The 22,692-nt window shown below is 35.1% G+C and overlaps 1 long non-coding RNA gene and 1 pseudogene across 1 annotated transcript; both read right to left on the bottom strand.

The window, feature by feature from the left end:
- Positions 1-4,138: 4,138 nt before the first annotated feature.
- Positions 4,139-7,271, bottom strand: LOC145087250 (uncharacterized). Its single transcript, XR_013700750.1, has 4 exons — positions 6,977-7,271; positions 4,509-4,591; positions 4,364-4,447; positions 4,139-4,284 (listed from the first exon to the last, which is right to left on the bottom strand). It is a non-coding gene; the product is annotated as an uncharacterized LOC145087250 (long non-coding RNA).
- A 4,941-nt stretch (positions 7,272-12,212) lies between these two features.
- On the bottom strand, positions 12,213-20,338 carry LOC145089736 (wall-associated receptor kinase-like 9; annotated as a pseudogene).
- Between the last annotated feature and the right edge of the window lie 2,354 nt (positions 20,339-22,692).

Genomic DNA, 22,692 nt, shown 5'->3' with positions numbered 1-22,692 from the left:
ATCTGCCTCCCGACCCCGAGGATGAGCTGATGAAGGAGGTGGCAACTGGAAGGAGCCGCCCAACTACCATGTAGTGAATATCACAGATGGACCCCTCACTTACTGAAGGCGCTGTCTTCAGGACTGTTAGAAAGCGTCTTCGTAAGATATGTAACGTGGACTTCATGATGAGGGAGTCCTACATTGTAGAGGACATTCCCGATGATGATGCTTAGAGCCTGTCAAAGAGAATGAATAAGGAGGCGACTAAACTGCCTCATGAACCAAAGGAGGAGCAGGAAGAAGATATTGGTCCTGACGAAGGCGTTACTGGGAGGGAGTCTGAAGTTGCGTTTCAAACTACTTCTGATTTTCCTTTGCATTTGGTGAAGGATAATGTTATTGTAGGATCCTCTTCTTCGCCTTTGGCAGCCCATGGAGTATACATACCGAAGTGGAGGCTCACTTGAGAGTCTCTGCTTACGCAACATCCTGTTGCGTACTAGATGGGGTCAACATGCTTTCCCTCCGCCTACCAATGAAACTCTAGATCTCCTCTCAAATTCTCACATGGCCAACATCCTTCAGTATGTGGCGGCGCAGGTTGCCGCTTGCTTAGTAGCTATTGTTGAGCATCTTCTCCATGTCAATTCTGGGATGGTAGAGTTGAACTTTGTCAAGGCTGAGCGGGATGAGCTGAAGACTAAGTTGGCGGTCCTTGAAGCAGAGATGCATATCTTCGAGGAGTGTTATGACCTATTTTGCTGGTGAGAAGGCATCCGTGGAGGAGCAGGTGGCAAACTTGGATGGGTCGGTGGAGCGTCTTTCTCGGCGGGTTGAAGTCTTGGTGGTGGAGGGCCAAGCGATGGAATAGCCTAGGCAGCTGGAGGTGGAAGAGTTGAGGAGGAATACTGTGGAGTAGGATGTGATGTGGCTACTCCATATGGGTTTTATCCGGGTGGTGGACAAAGTGGTTGAGAGCACTAAGTTATCGTTCAGAGTTAGGCGGATGAAGGTGGCATGTGAGGTCGCCGGTGTGGAAGGTGGCAAGCAAACGGTGAGGGAGCAGGTGGCTAGTGGCTACAGAATCGAGCACCGTCATGGAGCTGACCAACAAACGCTGGGGGTCTGAGTGCGAGGCCGTGAGAGCGAGAGCCCACGCCTAATCACGCGTGTTGGATGACAACAATTTTATATAAAAAAAATAGTGTAAAAAATTATTATTTTAATAGTCAATTTCAATAAGCTAATTATTTTCAACGTGTGTAGTCTCTATTATTTTATTCTTATTTGGTTTTATTTACAACAATCACGATTAACGGCCGTTAAATTATATGATTTTAAGAGATATTATCATTTGGTTCAAAATAATTACAATTTTATGTCAAAAAAATCAGTGCAAAGAGCTATTATTTCATAGTCAATAACAAAAAGCTAACTATTTTAATGTGTATTGGCCTAATTTTAAGTATAAAAATTTATTTTGTGTAACGCACACATATACGTCAGTTTACTTTTCTAATGGTGGGCATGATTTAAAGGAAGCGACGTACTAGAAAATACGTACAATTAGCTCACGAGTCAATGATGAAACATGAAAATTAAATCAGAAATTGTACATAATTACTCTTAGCAGCTATATTAGATTTATTTTTATTATTTTTTAGAACCACAAAAATATATTGTGATTGTTAAAAACTTTAATATTGATAAACATACTAACAGTTGAAATTATTTTTGTTATCATTTAAACATTTATGCTAATAAACATTTTACCATGCTTCATTGCGTGGTTACAAACAGTGCTTGCCTTTGATGCTATTCCTAAGACCATCTACAACTTATATCTATTTTTTCTTTCAAGTAGAAAATGAAATGAATAGTGTTTCATCTCCAATCTTCCTTTATTTTTTATTTCATTTTTTACCTCAAAAAATATATTTTTAGAATATTCCATTTTTATAATTTATATATATATTGTTAAACACACTCCTCTACTAATTAAACTCTATATTTTTGATTAATTAATATAAATTATTATATAACATGATATTATAAATATTAAATATTGCATTTAAATTATAATTAATAGATAAAATAAACTAGAAATTTATAAAATTAAAATAAGAGAGACTAAAATTGACAACCAAATTTCACTTCAATTTTTGGAGATATGAATAGTATTTCCCCATATATAAGGAAATACTATTCATATCTCCAAAAATAAAGGTGAAAGTGGAGTAGGGTTAGAAAAGAATGAGGAAAGAAATGAAGTTTAGGAGTGGTTTGGAGATGCCCTAAAATTACCAAACTGCGAGAAGCTTTGTGGTAACACTTGCCTTTGAAAATGGCAAAATTTTGAAAAACATTTATTTTTGTTGTATATGTTTGATTTGTTGTTCAGATTCTAGATTAAGGTATAAACGAGTTAGTAAATTAACCATGGTTTTCAAAATTGAGATTTTATCTATGACATGTGTAAGATTGAATTGAAATGGATCACTAGATCTCATGGGCATGAAATTAAATGCTCTTAATTCAAATTTCAAAACATCACAATTAATCCAAACATGGAGAAAAAATGCGTACAACTCTAACTAGCTACATGGAAGAAAAAAAAACCTATTTAATTTCGTTATGGGCACTCACAGTATATCATTACTATCTCTTTACAACAACCCACCGTCCCATTATTCGTAGCATGAAGCTAGCGAAACACACCCCGCCACCATCTTTATTTCTTGGCATATCCAGCATAGAGCCATCATCAATGTTTATTTCTCGGTCCTATAAACATACAATAGCCTTTTATGAAAAATACACACCATGCATCAAACTAACCGAGGGATATATACCTAATTAAGCAATTATCGTATGACTAATAACTACCCACCCCCATCCATAGGCCATGCAAACTCCATACTCCTAAACCCTACCCTTCTCCCATTCACTACAAGGAAAAAGGCCATTACCGGCGACAAAAATCGCCGGTAATACTAATACTGAGTCGCCGGTACTCCATCGTCGCTATTGATCAGTTTGTCGCCGCTAATGATAAAAGTCGCCGCTATTGAGTATTGTCGCCGCTAATAAGTTAGTCGCCGGTAATGACGCCTGTCGCCGGTAAAAGTGTCGCCGATAATAACTTCTGTCGCCGGTAAAAGTGTCGCCGGTAATTTTTTTTCAATTTTTTATTTTTTTTTAAATAATGATTTTGGTTGCCGGTGATAATATCACAGGTAAAAGTGTCGCCGGTAATAACAATATTCGATTAAATATCAAAACCAATAGTGTCGACGCTAATTACAAAACAAACATCCTATTAAATATCAAACATAATAGTGTCAATGCAAATTACAAACAAACATCCAAATACAATTAAATATCAAAAGTCATAATATCCGAGTAGCAAAACAACAAAATTTTTACAATCTACCAAGTAGCAAAACGAGACAACATATGCAAATAAAACCCATCCTTACATACCATCATCGTCGTTCCCATTGTTTTCTTGATTATTTTGGGATTGAAAAAACGAATAAAGTTCATCACCACATGCTAGGTCGGCGAGCATTGCACGAAGATTTTCCAACTACCTAATTAATAACAATATATATAAACTTATAAGTTAGATCGTCAAACATAAACAAAAACTATCAAAATACATTGTTATTTTTAAACTAAGATAGAAAACCAAAGTACATTGCTATTTCTTGCACTTGGGGCAAAAACCAAATTACCAAACTTTTTAGCAAATAATCACCACAAAACCAAAACTACCAAATCAACATTCATTTTACGATGCTAAAGTAGATTGCTATTTTTAAACAAAGATAGAAAACCAAAGTACATTGCTATTTTTTGCACTTGGGACAAAAACCAAATTACCAAACCTTTTAGCAAATAACCACCACAAAACCAAAACTACCAAATCAACATGCATTTTACGATGCTAAAGTAGATTGTTATTTTTAAACAAAGATAGAAAACCAAAGTACATTGCTATATTTTGCACTTGGGACAAAAACCAAATTACCAAACTTTTTAGTAAATAACCACCACAAAACCAAAACTACCAAATCAACATGCATTTTACGATGCTAAAGTAGATTGCTATTTTACCTGTGATGGTTGTGATGGTTGCGAAGGCTGTGGAATCGTTGGGAGACCAGAAGGTTTGCGGCCAATGCCTCTAATGTGGCCACGTCGCTCTCCTAATACTTTCTCGAACGTAGCTCTTTCTTGAGCAGGCGTTGACTCACTTTCACCTTGAGTTTGTTCTAACAGCTCTTCAACTAACCGATTCTGTAACTCCCAAAAGTGAGTAACAATTAAGTATAAATAAACATTTAAATATATGATAAAATTATAATTAAATACTTACATATTGTTGTTCCGATTCAGCAGTAACAAATACACCATTCTTATCGGTATGAGCTTTGCGAAATGTTTCCACTCTCTTAAGGTTCTGTTTAAGTTTAAAAATTAGATTATATTTTAAATAAATAATTACATGTATCGTACGGTACCTTCTTATAGCAAGTACTGCTATACGAGCTCGAACCCCCACGATTCACATTTGTTTGCTTTTCACGGATTTTTTTGTTCCTTTCTGAAGCAATTATGTGTTCGTCAGTTTGAAAATACTCAACTGTCTTCGCCCAGTTATCAACAAGCATACCATCCGGAGGATTGGCCAATGCTCTCGGGATATTTTCATACCCTCCGACTATCTTGAAATATTCTTTTGCATCGGCTTTACGCTCTCGATAACCTTTTAACAAGGCTGCTTGAAAACTCTCTGTCAATAAAGTAGCTTGTGCATCCTGGTACATTTGATTGAGATCAAACTTTGTCTACAAAAAAAAAGTTAACCAAGTAAAAAACAATTATATTTAAACCTATAAAATATATTTAAATAAATAATTACCGCTAAATGTTGTAATACAGTGTCCTTTATATCAGGCGAAACTCTTTTCCAACTCCATTTGTCAAAAGCGACCATCTGCCACATTGTTTTCCCAACTTCTCGGGAAAACATGTCTTCCGCCTCTCCTACGGGATTAAATGTGATATCCCTATCATATTGCATGCCTATTGGTTTCCCCTAGTTCTGCAAGATTGCTTTTTCAAGCTTTATATTTTTTGCTTTTCCTCGAACTTTCCTTCAGGTACGTCCCTCAACTACAAATGTAATTAAAAATTATTAGAAACGATAGTTAATTTATGCTAATTGAACAAAAATAGTAAATAAAAATTCATGATAAGACTTACCGTCCTGCTCGTGCTGGCCAGGACCTCTACCACCTGGGAAAGGTGGGTCCTCAGCTCCGTCTCCCCCATGTCCACGACCCATGACAGCAGCCATGGTAAACATAAACAAAAGTCACACTCTCATCATTTCCTGAAAAATTATAAGATATACAAATATCATTTTTATTATAGATACATATTATATAGAAATAAACATTTAGATATGAATAAACATTTCTATTTAAACTAGAAATCCAAATAAAGTTCATATTACAAATACACATTACATAAGAACTATTCTAATCAGAATCTTCCTCATATCCTTCAGTGTCTTCTTCGGTATCATAGTCAGAATCGGTGTCATCGTAATCAGTCTCGCAATCAGAAACATCATTGACTCTACCAGTTGGCGGAGGAACTTCAGATGCACTTTCTACATCAACAATGACTCTAGGAATGTTTTGAAAGTACATGCTGAAATCGATAAAAAGTGGCGTTCAACTGCAGTCGGGTACTTGAAGTAACGATTATCACATTTTTCACACGCACATCTGATTTTACCATTACTATCAAGGTGCGACTTGGACTTCTCGATAAAAGCTTTGAGTCCTGCTTGGAACTCGGGATGGTTTCGATATGGATTAGTAGTCCAGCTTTTATCAATAGACATGATGTTGTTGAAACATAATTTTGGGTTTAGAGTTTAGTATACAGAATTAGCATTGTTTTTTTTCCAATCCACATTTTTTTTTACATCTAAAATAATACAAAAATTAAGTAATAAAAAATTAATAAATAATAAATTAAAAAATTTTATTTATGCATTTTTTAATTAATTTTAATTAAAATTACTTGTAAGTTTTTAAACAATTTTATAATAGACATTATGTTGTTGTGTTGTTCTTTTTTACCGTCGAGATTAAAATATATATAAGTTTTTAAACGATTTTATAATTTTTTTTGTGTTTTTTTTTCCAATTATAACAATAATTATTTATTTATTTATTTATTATTATTATTTTTTTTTTACAATTATAGCATCCTTTAACCTATTTTTATGGTAACCGATTATTATTGGTTATAGAAATATAATCTTATGAATTAATTTGAAGATTATAAGTTAACTATATAACTTATTGGTTAACTAATTTGGAGTTAGCTTGGGTAAAAACTAGAAACTTTCTAGTTTTTGTATATAAGTTTTAAAACAATTTTATATTTTTTTTTTGTGTTTTTTTTCCAATTATAACAATAATTTATTTTTATTTTTTTTCAATTATAGCATCCTACTTATACCAAAACCACATAGTTTTACATAATACATAAGAAGATGAAATTCACATACTTTTACATACATATACCACATATACACCAAATACAAATACATACACATACACACAGAATAACATCCTACTTAAACCAAATACACATAATTTCACATGTATACATAATAACATCCTGTTTATACCAAATACAAAAGTTTCACAATCATATATCACATTTACAACAAACATACATACATTCATATACACACAATAACATTCTACTTATAACAAATACATATAATTTCTACCAAATACTAATATACCACATATACATCAAACACACATACATTGGAATATATATACCAAATTCACATATATTTAAACAAATACGAAATATACAATCTAATTTTCACATATGACAATTTTCACATAATTTCACATATAAATACAAAATTCACAAAAAAATGAAATAATAGAACCTGTAGTGGCGGAAATCAACGGATATGTAGCCGGAAAAACTAGTCTTCACCCGAAATTACCCTCACCGGAAAAACTGAACAACACCACGAAAATCACTGAAATTAAACAATGTATTGCAATTTAGTCATCAAAATCAGCTTTTAATAATCATCAAATGTCCCTAAAGGCTAAACTACAACTGGAAGCTATACAACTAATTGCAATTCAATAACCACAAACAAAAAATTGAATAACTTGCTTCTAATCCAAAACAACACCACCAAAAACAAGAATATGAACAATTTATTATCATTCAATCACTAGATAAAGCTACAAATCGAAATTAACATACAAAATAAAAATTAAATCACCAAATAAACTTACATTTCTTCAAGAAATGGAGGTAGAAATTGGTCAAAAGGCTTTAACCACACCTAGAGATACTTGCTTGGAACAATATGGGGAGAAATTTGCTTAGAAGAAGCAAATTGAAGAGGGAATCGGCGAAATGGTGAAGGAAATTGGAAGCAAACAGAAAGGAAAATGAAGAAGAGAGGGTTTTTGCGTGCGTTTTTTTTTTATTTTTTTTATTTTTTTTTATTTTTAATCTGCGAGAGGCAATAGCGGCGACACCAGACCCTTTACCGGCGACAATTAGTAATAGTGGCGACAAACTGGAGGGAAGGGTACCGCGTCATTTTTAGTGAACTATTAGCGGCGACTTTTTTTAACCTTTAGCGGCGACATATGTGTCGCTGGTATTAGGTTAGACAGGATAAGACACCCCACCCGTTGGATTGGATATCTCATCGAACGGTTGAGATGTAACAGAGGGGGAAAGTGCGGATTCGGGGGACAACCCTTTAGCGGCGACACTATTACCGGCGACAAGGGACTTTACCGGCGACTTTATCTAAAGTCGCCGGTAAAGTCCCTTGTCGCCGGTAATAGTGTCGCCGCTAAAGAGTATATTTATTGTAGTGATTGCTAATACATCATTGTCTTGTTCATAAGACAAAGACAATAAACTCTACTAGCTAGAAAGCGAAAATTACTCACAGGCTTAGTGAAAACGACCATCCATCACTAAAACACATTTAACAAATGATGAATTATTGAAATACAATTATATAAATGTTTTAGCGATTAACGAAGCGGTAGCGTGAATACTTCAATGGATAATCCCTATGCATGTGTTTGATATTAGGGACACTTATCCATGAATTGACGACAAGTTTACATTATTCTCTAACCGAAACCTTATCTATTGTCGGTAGACTTACATTTTGCAAATCCGTGTTCAATAGTCTTGGAACCTATTATTTATGTTGTCAAACTATTGGGCTGATCAATTTTATGTTGTCACATAGTTTTTAACGACCATTATTTGTGGTCATTAAAACTCAAATACAATAATCACTATTTAGGCATTAATACTTTTATAATATTAGACGAAAAAATATATTCTACGGTTTAAACGGTAGGGTTTTTTTAACGATAGCATTAAAAAAACTCTAGTAAGAAAACTAGAGAAAATGAATGTTAGGGCATTTCACCCAATCAGATAAGGATGTTATAACGTCTTTTTTTTAGAAGAAATCCAAGAGAAAGATTGGTATATATTGGAGTCTAGAAGGTTGCTAAGTTTAAATTTATGAGTATCAAATAAGAGTTGATTCCTAAACCACCAAATGGATAAGTAACACCCGATTACCGCATCAAATTAATACTTTGATTGCAATAGCAGAACCTTGGAACCCACTAGAAAGTTGATTTAAGGAGGCAAGATTATCGCGAACTCCCCACCAAAAGGCAACTCGGGAAGCTAAATGTTGGGCAATGACACAAGAACCAAAGAACTGAGCAGTAGTTTCTTGGTTGCACATCGGACATAGAGTAGAGGGAATATCTAGTCCTCTCCTATCCAAATTGTGTCCAGTAGGAATACCAAGATACCACAGTTTAAAATATTTACTTTCATCGGAAGAAGAAAGCTACACTCAGGTTAGAGTTGGGGTTGATAAAATATTTACTTTCATAGGAAGAAGAGAGCTACACTCAGGTTAGAGTTGGGGTGGATAAAGGCATCTATAACCATTCTCACCGAATTCACCGAAAAATCTCTAGTGTCATCCAAACTCCAAACCCAACGATCAACATGGTTACACTATAAGGATTGAGCCTTATGCAGACAACAATTATGGACTATGTTCATACGTCTTGTTGTCGGTAAAGCTTATACCGACGACATGTGGTCGTCGGTATAGGTCCGTATAGGTCTCTGTAAAAAGTCGTTGGTATAGGTTCGTCGGTAAAAGTTGAAAATATCATCAGGACAGTAGTCGTCGGTAGAGCTTAGCCAGTCCAGATGTCATGTCGTCTGCAAAGGATCGTCGGGATTGATTTTCGAGGAAATAACAAAAAGTTTTATTCGGACCTCATACCGACGACTTGTGGTCGGGACAAGTGTGACCCTATACAAACGACTTGTCGTTTGGAAAAGTTGATCACTAACAAAATTAAGCACTTTCAAACCATATTAAGCACTTTCATACCTCAAAATGCACTTTGTTATATACAATCAAACTATTAAACCTAAATATCACATAATCATACATGTACACAATGCATTTAATTCCAATTTTCATTTCATTTTAGACATAAAATACAAATGTATACATCTAAATACAAAATCAAACATCATACAAAATCAAAATCAAACATACAATTCCAATTTTCATCAAATTCTAATTTTCATCCAATTTCAAAATCAAACATACAATTCCAATTTTCATCCATTTTTTTTACTTTTAAAATGTTCAATTGTCATCGTACAATGAGTTAGATGGCAAACGGACAACAAGCTGTGCCGCTAAGCCAATTTCAAACATACAATTCCAATTTTAATTCAATTTCATACAATCATACCACAATGAGCATAAACAAATAATGCCTATATAACTTCATTTTCATTTTCATGCTAAAACACAGTTTCATTCCTCAAAATGCATATATATATATATATATATATATATATATATATATATATATATATATATATATATATATATATATATATATATATATATATGGCTAGGTTAAAGTGTTTTTTATATTTATTGTGTGCTAGAATGCATCAATAGAAATTTAGTAAAATTATATTATTATTTAATTAAATAATGATAGATATTAAATGGTTTCCATAATTATATGTATATTAAATGATATCTGTAATTATAATTTTTTATTTATGGAAATTAATTAAATTTGTCATTAATGTCAGCAATAATATTATTTTAGAATGAATTTGTATCTAGGTTTTTATGTCAGCAATAATATTATTTCATTACTCACTCACTTAAAATACAATAAAGCTGTATGGAATATGAAGAATGATGATGTATTCTAGTAGAATATACTCCCGTTCTCCTAGAATACACTATTATTATTTTATATATGAATTCATTTTGAAAAAATATTATTATTGACATTAATGACGAATTAAATTAGTTTCCATAAAAATAATTATAAATATGAATATCATTTAATATACATTTAATGTTTAGTCAATTCTTATTAGTGCATTCTAGCACACAATAGATGTAAGAAACATTTGAACCTACCTCTCTCTCTTTTTCTCTCTCTCTCTCTCTCTCTCTATATATATATATATATATATATATATATATATATATATATATATATATATATATATATATATATATAAGCAATCAACCAAAAAATCTAAGAATGTAGATATATCATGGTGTATTGAAGGAAAAAAAAATAAAAAAGAACTATATTCATGCAACTACTTTAAGCAGGAAAAAAAAAATTAAAAAACCAACCTTAAAATCGGTGGTGAAGATAGGTAGATCACCGAAAATCGTTTTCTATGGCGGTGGTCACCGTTCTTGCCAGCCGACGGTAGTGTTTTAGGGTTGCAAAACCGGAATCAAATCCCCCAAAATCGGAGTAAAAACTCAAGTTATTACTAATTAAGAAGAAATCAAGGACCAAGACCCTTACCTTTTAGCTCGCCGATGAAGTGGAATGTCGGAAACTGCGTGCGATCGCCGACTGCAAAATGAAGACTGAAAGCGTGTCTTGTTATAGGGAAACCCTATACAGACGACATGTCGTCTCTATAGGTAAACGAAAACGACATCATTCCACTTCATGTCATTAAATAATTAAATAAAATAAAAAAAGGGTTTTTTATGCGGATCGGCCCCACCTTTTTCTGACGACATGTTGTCGGCATAGCGTGACCAAAACAACATAGTATTCCATTTCTACAAGGCGGATTAAAAATAAATCGAAATTAATTTTTAAACACCCTATACCTACAACATGTCGTTACGGTGACCAAAAAGGCACCGTATTGATTTTCTGTGACAAGGAATTAAAATAAATCGAAAATATTTTTTTTTAATTTCTCCTCCCGATGATATGTCATCGGTATAGATATTTGATATACCGCCAATATTTTGCCCATTCCCGCCGAGCCTATGTAGACGACATGTCGTCGGCATAGCTTTTTTGGTCAAAGACATGGTCAATGTTTGAAAACACTGTCCCGACGACATGTCTCTGTAGATCGACTTTTGCCGACGACATATGTTGTCTGGATAGGTGCCGTCTGCAAAGGGCTCGATCCTTGTAGTGTTAGAAAGAGAGCACATGATGTTTTTACATCGGTTAGATCTTTAAATTCCTCTTCCTTGGTCCCTGATTAATTGGTCTATATATGCCATTCCCAATGAAAACCTATTGTGTTGACGACCATCATAGCGTTGGTCATTAAATTTGTAGCATTACCAAACTTCGGTATATATATGGTAATCGAATGATGATATTAGTGATTAGATCTTTGGTTTTCACTAAAAAACAAGTAACTAACATAGACTTTTCTTGAAGTGATGTGTTCGAATTCTCATGGTTTAACAATTGATATTATGGATCGTAAATGACTTTTATGTCGATGAAGTGGCACAACGATTACACATGACCTAAATCTTTGCCCCTAAATATTGGCGCATGTCTTGAACTTGAAATCATCAAATTACAATTCAAATAGCTAAAGTGAATACTTGGAAAATAAAACTCGTAGAAAAATATACAATAATGTATGTAATTGCCATGAGAGTCCTTATGTACGCATCTACATATATTGCATGCATACATTCAAATATATGAAAATTAAACACTAATGGCTAACCTTTTGTGACTAACTACTACTATTGTAATCACAACTCAAAATGTTGATGTTGATTCGCCGTAACTTAGCATTGAAAAGTCCTCCTCGTACACAACCTGTGTGGTATTAGTTTCAACCAAAGAGGGAATGTGTGATGCTCTTATCGTTTCTTAACTCTATTGCTACTTCTTTCATTGTAGGCCTATTTTTACCATTCATCTTCAAGCATCGTGTTGCAAGATTTGCTAATACCAGGAGCTCATCCGTAGTACTTTCTTTAATCACAATTGCATCAAAAATAGAAATAACACGCCCTTCTTGCATATAGCCAACATGAAATGCACGGCCAAACTTCTATTTTCACCAAATCTAGTTAGGGAAATTGGCTTTTCACCCGTCAAGAGTTCAACTAAAACAACTCCAAAACTATATACGTCACCTCTTTTCAGTGAATTGACTCGACTGGAAGTACTCAGGATCTAGGTAGCCAAAAGTACCTTTGACTAACGTGGTCAAATGAGTTTGGTCCATTGATACGAACCTTGAAGTTCCAAAGTCCGAAACTTTGGCCCTGTATTTTTCATCCAAAAGTATATTAGTGGTTTTGATATCCCGATGGTATATTGGTATGGAAGTTGCAGAATGTAAGTAGGCAAGTGCTCCGGCAACCTCTGTCTCTAAGCAACATCCTAATAGCTTCACCACATTTCTATGATTGACTTTGGAAAGAATGACCACCTCATTGATGAACTGCTCTAATTGACTTTCATCAACTAGTTTTGATTTCTTCACAGCTACAATCCTTCCATCCACCAACATCCCTTTATATACGGTACCTTGGCCTCCACGCCCGAGAATTCTGTTTTCATTGAAGGAGTCAGTAGCTTTCTCCAACTCACGCGATGTAAAAAGTATAGTTTTATCAACTAAAGATGGGTCGGCTTCTTCTTGTTGATTTAGAAGTAAACCACCATTCCGCTTAAAAAACCTCTTTCTCTGTCTCCTGGCCTTTGTTTTCTTGATCACTTTGAACAAGGAAAAGCTGATTCCCACAAGGAAAAGTACACCGAAGCTTATGGTAACACCTGAATGAAGCAGCACATGAAACAAAAAAAATTCGTTGGTCTTACATTCCTTAAACGCATGATGTTAATTAACAAACACAGTATCTTCATTTAGCATTAGTAAGAGCATATTTTATGTTGAATTAAGGAAAAGGTTCGTAAACCGATTTACATGGAATGAAATCTAAGACTAACAAAGACGTGGACTTCTACATGTCATTAACGTTTCTGCTCCTCTATCCTTATTTATTACAGTCAAATATGGTGTCCATGGTATTATATTTTTGCAAAAGGGGATAAATGCGACCATCACATCATAATCTTGAAAAAAAATATATAAAAAATACGAAAAAAGGTACATCGTATTTTGAAAAAAAGGCATATTTTATAACAAAATTAACAAGACGTCTTCCAATATAACACTAATAAAACAAATGATACGTGTATACAGTGATAATCGTATGTTGATATGAATGATCATATACAGTTTGAAAAAAAAAAATTAGGAACAAAAAAAAAATGAAAAACTGCCATAAATGATATTTCATGAATCAAAAGTACTGAAAACGGTATTTTAATTTATATAACTTCCCCTATCCCCTTCAACAGAAACAGCTTGCTTTAATTGATTAATTCCCTCTCCGACTTCTGGTTTTTATATAATGGTTAACTCAGACAACTATCTAAGTACTCTTAAATATACGGCCTCCTTAATTGACATAATTTGAGACGCCAACTTTAACATATTATTGGTGGAAGTTATTTTATAACATTATTAATTATAATATTTAATTTTGCAAAACTATTAACACGTAAAAATTAATCTTGAAGTTCAACATCACGTCGTCGGTGATTCTCAAAACGGATATTTCTGAACCATTTGACAAAATTAATAATCCTGAATATTTACGAGTAAATTAAACAGGTATTATATTTATAAATAAATAATACTATGTGTTAAGTATGCTGTATTTATTATGAAATAAAAAAAAAAACTATATGAAGTTGAACACATATACGTTGAAAACCTCTAAAGTTATGTATAATAAAAAATAATAAATTTGAATAGCTTAACAAGAGGCATTACCCAGGATAACACCTACGGATGATTTGCTTTTAAAACGGACGTGAGCAAGTCGAGTGTATGAACAATTAAATTTCCATCCGCTAATGCGGTCATCGTCGTATATCAGATCGTTAATTTATACACGAACGTCCATTTTCCCGGCACCTTAAACATTCTTGGGTCTCTACATGCATGTCATATATATAAGAGAAATAGCAATCGATAATAAAAAAAGGGAAAATGACATATAAGCCCTATAATGTTTCTAGGGTTGACCCATTTAGCCACTTAATTTATTTTGTTGCTTAATAAGGGATCGAATTATTTGTTACCTAACAATATAGTCCCTTTTACCTATTGTAGCCGGTTAACGTTGCCACATAAACCTAGCCTAACACGTAAGCGATGACATGGCAAGAAGTTAAATCGTCCAACAACCGCAACGACGTTGTATTGAAGGCGAATCGTAAGGAGCAAGGATCGACAATTCTAGCGCCTCCATATAAAATGAAGACTTCCTTGACCTAAAAGGGCACATCTGCAAACTTCATTACCCCAATCTCGTCTCTAAGTTTACTCCAAAATGGCTTCGAGCGGACGTGCAGAACACAGCTGGTCTCCAAATTACGCCCGTCACATGGATGAGAATCATTCGAATGGTGTAACCCAACGAAGACATAGCCATCAGTCTACTGCAAACCCAGACGGAACTGTCTCTTATACGGGAGGACTTCCAAGACCAGTTGCGTGAGCTTCGTCAGACAGTTAATCGACACTTAGATGCCATGAACCTTGAGGTCGATGACGTTCGCGCTGGTCAGATGGATATCTCACATATGGTTGTTGATCTTAAAAATCATTTCGTTTCTCTGCAAGGAGCATATGTGAAGATGGTCTTCAAGGACAACAAACGTAAGAAGCTGATGTCTTGTGTTGGGATTTTTGGTGTTGTTTGTGCGTCTGTGGTGACGTATTTGGTGTTTAAGTAAAAAAATGTTGTGTAGGTTGAAGCATTTCACTCCTGGGTTTGTGTTTTGGTGTGTTGCCTATGTTGTTTAGTGTCAATATTAGTAGTAGATTTTGTGTGGGTTGCTGGTATTAGTTTGTGATGTTGGTCTGTAGATTTGGTGGTGGTGTTGCTGGGCTGCTGATTGTCATCGTTTTTTGATGAAGTTTTTTGTCGATGGTCTCTGTAATAGGTTATTGAATAACAGAAAGCGATGTAAACAAACCCATGGGTGAATTGTGTTTTAATATGTTATTATTAAAAAAAATTGTCTTTCACATGTATCTGTATGTGTGCATGAAAGAAAGAAACATTTGGGTATTATATATGTTTCATCGACTGGGACGGCACCACAAGACAAAACAAAATGAATTTACATTCTTTATGTGCATAGACAGGGACAACAAATGGTGCAGTTTGGGAAAAGGGACAAAAAATACCTTTGCACATGATTGAACCATATCTGCTTGTCTGCAAACCTTTTTTTGGAAAAAAAAAAGGGAATAAAGTTTTCTAAAGATAGCCTTTTCATGTTGAATGGATTAAGTCACAAGTCCCCTGTTTTTTACAATGACTTAATTACCCCTGCATGAAAAATGGTCAATTTACTTTGTAATGACTTAATTACCCCTGCATCCAAAATGGCCAATTTACTTTGTAATGACTTAATTACCCCCACATCCAAAAATGGTTTTAATTTCTAATGACTAAAATGCCCTCACATCCAAAATGTTAAATTTAATTTCTAATGACTAAAATGCCCCCACAACCAAAATGATCAATTTAAATAGTAATAACTCAAATACCCCCACATCATAAATGGTCAGTTTACTTTGTTTTGGCTAAAATGCCCATAATACCCCTAAATATTCGTAGTACACCGTAAAAGAACATACAAAGATCATTTGTTTACTAGAACACACATTCACTACAAATAACAAACAACTACTTAATCCAAGTCCATGGCCGTTGCAACACTGCTACCTTCACCTCCCACATTTTTTGCAAGCTTCAGTTTAATGATTCGTTCTGACTTCTTTCGCATTTTAGGTGGTTTAACATGCTTAACTCGAGCATTGACATTCACCCCTTCATCCCGTCCACTGACTCCCACCATTCGCTCTTCATCTCTAGGCCTATCCAAAGCATTAGTAGCATCTACGATTACCTCATCGTCCCCTACTCCTGTGGCAACGTTTACAGACTCCTGCGTAGGTATCATTTTTTGTTTCTTTGTTCCATTTTGTTTGGATGTTCCTACACCTTTACTACAAGTAGCCTTGTTGTGTCTTTTCTCCTTGCATATGCTGCAAGAAACTTTCTTCCCTTCCTTTCAGACGGTATGTTTTCCCATCCGTTCAGAAGCATCTCTTCTTCTCTTTATGGTTGACCTTCCTGGCATACGTCTTTTCAATGGAGGCAAAGGGGGTATCAAGTCAGTAGAAGGCCACATATTTTGTCCATTCATCCCATGGATTGGCTGTTTGTAAGTATTAAGGTATATTGCAGCAAAGTACATTGAATCTACATATGGACCGTCAGGTGTCAAATTTAAGTAGGCTTTGGTGGCAACTGAGTGTACGCAGCCATATCCATTAAGTTGCCATAGCCTGCAACTGCATTCCTTTTCTTCAACATCCACAGTAAACGCCTCGTCCATCTTCCTTGCCTCAAACTTCATCCCCCCACAAGAAATGACATGCCAATGCCTACATATATATAGATGAAAACCGCAAATATCATGAGATGTGAAGAGTAAATTAATAATGTAATTGGATAAATGTACAAACCTTTGCTCAGTTTGGAGCATATTCAACCGTATTCTGATATTTGGACAAACAGAATAAGCATTCCATCCTTGTCCGGTTAGTTTCATAGTCACCATCCTTTGCATCACATATATACGAATGTCCTCTAACATGCTTATTATTGGTTTCTTCCGGGCATCCAAAATCACACTATTAAAACTCTCTGAAAAACCATTCTCTACTGCCTCACAAGAATTATGAACTCTGAAAAAAGCCAAAGAGCAAGTCTTTGGATCTCTAGCCATAAGATGCACAACTGCTTCCGGATTTAATTTTCCAATCTCTTTCATAACTACATTAAATTGTGCTTCAGTTGTTGCCTTGCTCGCTTTCCAAAACAGATTTTCAAACTTGGATCCACTAAATGTCTTTCTAAAATTCGCATAGATATGTCTAGCACACTGCCTATGTTCAGCTGCTGGAAATACTTCCTTTACTGCCTCAATCAAACCCTACATAAGTCACATTAATGTTTGAAATTCAAATAGCAATAACTAAATTTAAAACATGCAATAGTTTTGAACCATACCTTGTGCTGATCCGAAATTAGAACCAAACCGTTACCATCATTCCAACATTGCAAATCTTTTGAAAGACTTTCTAAGAACCATTTCCAATTCTCTTTGTTTTCCACAGAAACAATTGCCCAAGCAATTGGGAATATTCCATTGTTAGCATCTCTACCCACAACACAAAGCAACTCCCCTTGACAAAAAGTTTTCAGAAAACAACCATCCAGGTTAATGATCCTCCTACATCCTCCCCTCCATCCCTCTTTTACTGAAGCAAAACATATGTATATTTTGTTGAAATAATTCTTACCATCAGGCATTGAATCAACACAAATTTTAACTGTGGATCCAGGATTTGATCTTCTAATCTCCTCACCATATGACCATAATCTTGCATAATTCTCAGCTATTGTCCCTTCAACTAGACTCAATGCATACTTCTTGGCTCTCCTACACTGACTCATACTCACGTTAATCCCAAAATCTTTTTTTACCTCCTCTCTAAGCATTCGGACGCTCATCTTTTGATTGTTATAAAATTGGTGCTTAAAGTGGGTCCCTATCCATTTGTAAGTCACAATTGATCCGAATTTGAAATTCTTTGCACAATTATGCTCACTGATAAGAGATTTTATCTGGAAAGACTTATCTTCACTCATCCAAGAACCCCAAAGCCTAAAAGAACATTTGCCATCACAACATTTGACAAGTAATCGTCTAGTATCATTCTTAACAAAACATAATTGATAACCATTCGCGACAGCATAGTTACAAAGCATGTGTTTCAATTGCTTAGGACTCTCAAACCTCATACCTAAAACAGGTTCCTGCTCCTTCCAATTGAGCTTATCATTGAAAATGTTTGGCAATTCGGGATAAACATCTTCATTGTCACCCATGTCTTCTTCGAAAAACTCACCTGCACCTGCTTTCTCACCCATCTCTACCTGAATCTCATTACCCTTTATAAAAAAAATGAGGCTTTTGATGGTCATCCTCATCGCCATCGACATCCTCATCCTCGTCGTCATCCTCATCGCCATTCTCTACCTCATCGTTCGTGTCACTGTCACCCACATCCCGATACCCTAGTGCAACTTCCTTAACCAGTCCTGCACCATCAAGTACTTCTTCCTCAATGTTACCAACAAACTCGTCTTTGTGTTCATCCAACTATTCCTGTATGTTACTATCCCCAAAATGGTCTACATACATAGGGAGTATAACACCACATTCATATGCAATTTCAATGAAGCCGTAATAATCGGGGTCATTGCAAATTAGAGTCAAACCTTTTGGAAAATCAATATCAGGTTGGCAGTAATAAAGTTTCTCACACTTTTCCTCAGTGAACCTTTCGATGAAGGCAACACACCCATCCTTGTCCATTCCTGCGAAATCGAAGTCCGAAAACCTCTGAGTAATTCCACCGGTGTAGCGTATAGGGTTTCTGGCGAACATTCCTTGGAAGTGGACATCTACTTGTAAGAATACGGGTTTCATGCTTGAGGATTCAGAAGCAGCTCACAAAAAAGGGTTTACCGATGAAGTGTTGAACAGTGGATGTAAAAGGGCTCTTTTATAAAGCATATACCGACATTACGAAGGAGGCGACTAATTAATGACATGGCATTAGACGAAAGTCACAGTTAGCATCCGATGTGGTGTTAGTAGAAGGAGGTGGACTTAAAATGACCGACTAACCCCTTCAAAATTGAAATAAGGACTTAATCGACCCGACAAAGACTAATTCGATCCCTTATTAAGCCACAAAATAAGTTAACTGGCTAAATGGGTCAACCCTAGAAACATTATAGGGCCTATACGTCATTTTCCCATAAAAAAAATGCGATCAAACATGAAGAAAAAGTAATAAACTAATAAATGTACCAAAAACTATACATATCAGCACACCCATAAGATAAATAAGGGTTTCCTTCCACTGGCCAAGCCACTCTGCATTTCCACGACTCGAATGAAGTACCATTACCAAGATCAACTTTGCGTGTAACTTTCTCAGCATAATAACAACAATTTTGTACGATGTCTAGTCCTGATAAAGTCCACAGTAGTGACATCGAAACATAAGAGCTGTTCCCTGTAAACCTTCCTTCAGCGTATGAATTCTCATCTACCAGGAAAGCAGACCCATAACCTCCATCTCCTCCCTGCCTTTCCAAACCAGTGATATCGATCCTATAGGAGGTAAGATAATCAAGAATGGCTGTTTGGCAACAACCGACGCCAAGGAACTTTTCTCTTTCAATAACAGTGTAATTCCCAAAAGTGGTCGAACAACCAGAGACAGCAATCCCATCGTCCAAGATGAAAGCGTTACCACACCCCACCGCAACGAATTTGTTATGTACTCTGGAAAACATAAATGGAGTCCTACCAAGGTCGAGGTTTGAGATTTGAGTGTTGTTACGGATTGGATTCTGGAAATCAGAGATCATTGAGACATTAACAGTTACAGTTTGGTTTGAAACGTTTATGTCCAATACCTCCAGGTTGTTTAGAGTAGATATATATGGCATGGAGGAAGTGCAATCAACAGTGTACCATTCACTCAGAGAACAATTAGCTCCGATTCCAAAAGGGTAGGGAATCCTCACGTCACCGCACATATATTGGCATCCAGACTTAGCGTATGTCTGAGCTAATGTTGATGTTGCTGTGAGTGTAAGGAAGATGAGTAACAAGTAAGCTTGATCAACTAACCTCATTTTTGTTAAGAGCAACGACTTTTCCTATAAAACATAAGAAGGTTTCTTGTATATAATGATGCGTATGAGCATTCAAGGAACCTACTACGAAATACACTAGATGCTTACAAGTCAAAGACACCACATGAAAAATCAGAACATGCCGTATGCTTGCACAATTGACCGACCATTAATTGGAATTATTTCTGCCATTAGTGAAATATCTAATAATCATTTTGGTCACATGATTTATTCAATGGTTGTGACCATTCTTTCATCTTTATATTCACCATTGGCGAATCTGAAGAAATAAGCCAGTTACCAACGATAGAAAGCAATCTTCTTTGCAACCAATAATTTGACAATACCCATATATATGGAGATCCAGTAAATAGCAACCCTATTGATAGATGATATATAATCTTTGATATATATATCTTTGAAAAATTAATGCTCATGCGCATACAATTGCTGGTATAAAGACACAAATTTGTAGGGATGCAAAACATGTAAGACCAAAACAAAACCATGTAAGATAGCATTTCCCCATGAAGTGATGTCTCTCATCCTTTCTAATAAATGAGGTTATTTTTGTCACTTGTCTCATTCAATTATTAAATGTCATTTTGTGCTTATTTTGAATTAGTTTTTTTTTTCCACATTTCATGTTGTAAATTAGGCCCTCAAGTCGTCTCTCAAATAACACACAATCAAAACTATATAAGTATGAAGAAAGAAAATATGGAGATATGGAAGAAAAACAAAGGGTTATATATATATATATATATATATATATATATATATATATATATATATATATATATATATATATATATATATATATATAGTTTACGAGAAATCTTTTATTGAAAACGGTTTTATGTCGATTTAAAACTGCATATACTACTATAAGTATGGCAAAATCTTGTATATTTTGGTCTTTGGGTCTTAAGACTACAAATCATTTCACAAGGAAAATATTGGATTTTTCTGGAACAAACATTACTTTTACAAAAGAATGATTTCTGATGGGTTTTAGCCATAAGAACTTTCCTATGTGCGCATGCAAAACCCTAATGCTTGGATCTAGGCTTTCTAATTAGACATGTTTTGAATCCAAGACTTCTAATAACTAATTAGGTATAAGAACAATACAAAATCAGATCTAGAAGTTTACCTTTGAATCTCTTGTTTGATCTTGTTGTCTTGGAGCTCTAGATTCACAATTGTCACTCCTCTAATGGCTTACAAACACCAACTAGAAAAGAGGATGATTTGAGAGAGAGGTTGGGAAGAAATCGGCTAGGGGTTCCTTTCCTTTGAAGAGATGTCGATTTCCCTTGCTCAAGGGATCTATTTATACTTGTAGACTCCTAGGGTTTCACCTTTAAATCCTAGCTGGATAATCTTTCCTTAAAGCAATCCAAATCCTTACCTTAGATAAGCCTTGGACGATTTTGAGCTATCCCAAGCCCTAGAATCCGTCCAACCCTTATCTCTTAAGGATTTACAGCCCAAAGTGTAACTATCAAACAATTGACAGTTTATACCCTCTTATTTAATTAATCTCTTTAAGTCACCAAATTAATTCTAATTAATTTATGACTTATATTAATCAAATAACAATATTATTATTCATTATATTATTCTCATAATATATCAATAATATTTATTCTTTCATAATAAATCATCCTATCAAGTTGCTATGATGAAGGCAACCCAAAAGGACCATGCACAATCGGGTCAAATACTTGCCTAATATAGTTGCAGCCTTAGACACTATTCCAACAGTCTCCCACTTGGATAAGTCTAGTAACTATATGCACAAGTACAATCCGATTCACAATCGTAGCTGTAACATCCCGGAATAGCAAGAGTAAAGTTGAAGGGCTAAAAGAGTAATATGGGAAAGAGCGACTCGGCGAGTCCATGTGTGGACTCAGCGAGTAGAGTCGCGACTTGGTCGCGTGTCAGGTGGCCGACTCGGCGAGTCAGTGGATTAGACTCGGCGAGTACGCGCTGAGTGGAGAAAACCCTAAATCCGGAGGTTGAGCCCTATATAAAGAACATTATGTTTCCTCCCCAGCCTCCTTATCATCCCTTGAGTTCCAGAAGCCCTAATTTCGTGAGGAAACCCCATTTTTGAGTGAATTGGAGCTTGGAGAAGTGGTTGTTGAAGAAATCTTGAAGGAGAAGAGACTTGGATCAAAGGGCTTTGCAAGGATTCGGGTTAATCTTCTCTTGGAGCTTCCTTTTGAGGTATTATTTCATTGTTTGAGCTGTTATTATCTAGATTCATCATTTTGGGGGTGTTAGAGATCATATCTTTTGAGGTATTGGAGTTTGGAGGTTAGATCTGAGGTTGCTACCTCAGA

This window comes from Lactuca serriola, chromosome 2 (assembly GCF_051521515.1).
Source record: "Lactuca serriola cultivar US96UC23 chromosome 2, Lser_US96UC23_V15, whole genome shotgun sequence".
NCBI lineage: Eukaryota > Viridiplantae > Streptophyta > Magnoliopsida > Asterales > Asteraceae > Lactuca > Lactuca serriola.
This window is presented reverse-complemented; position numbering and strand designations above follow the sequence as displayed.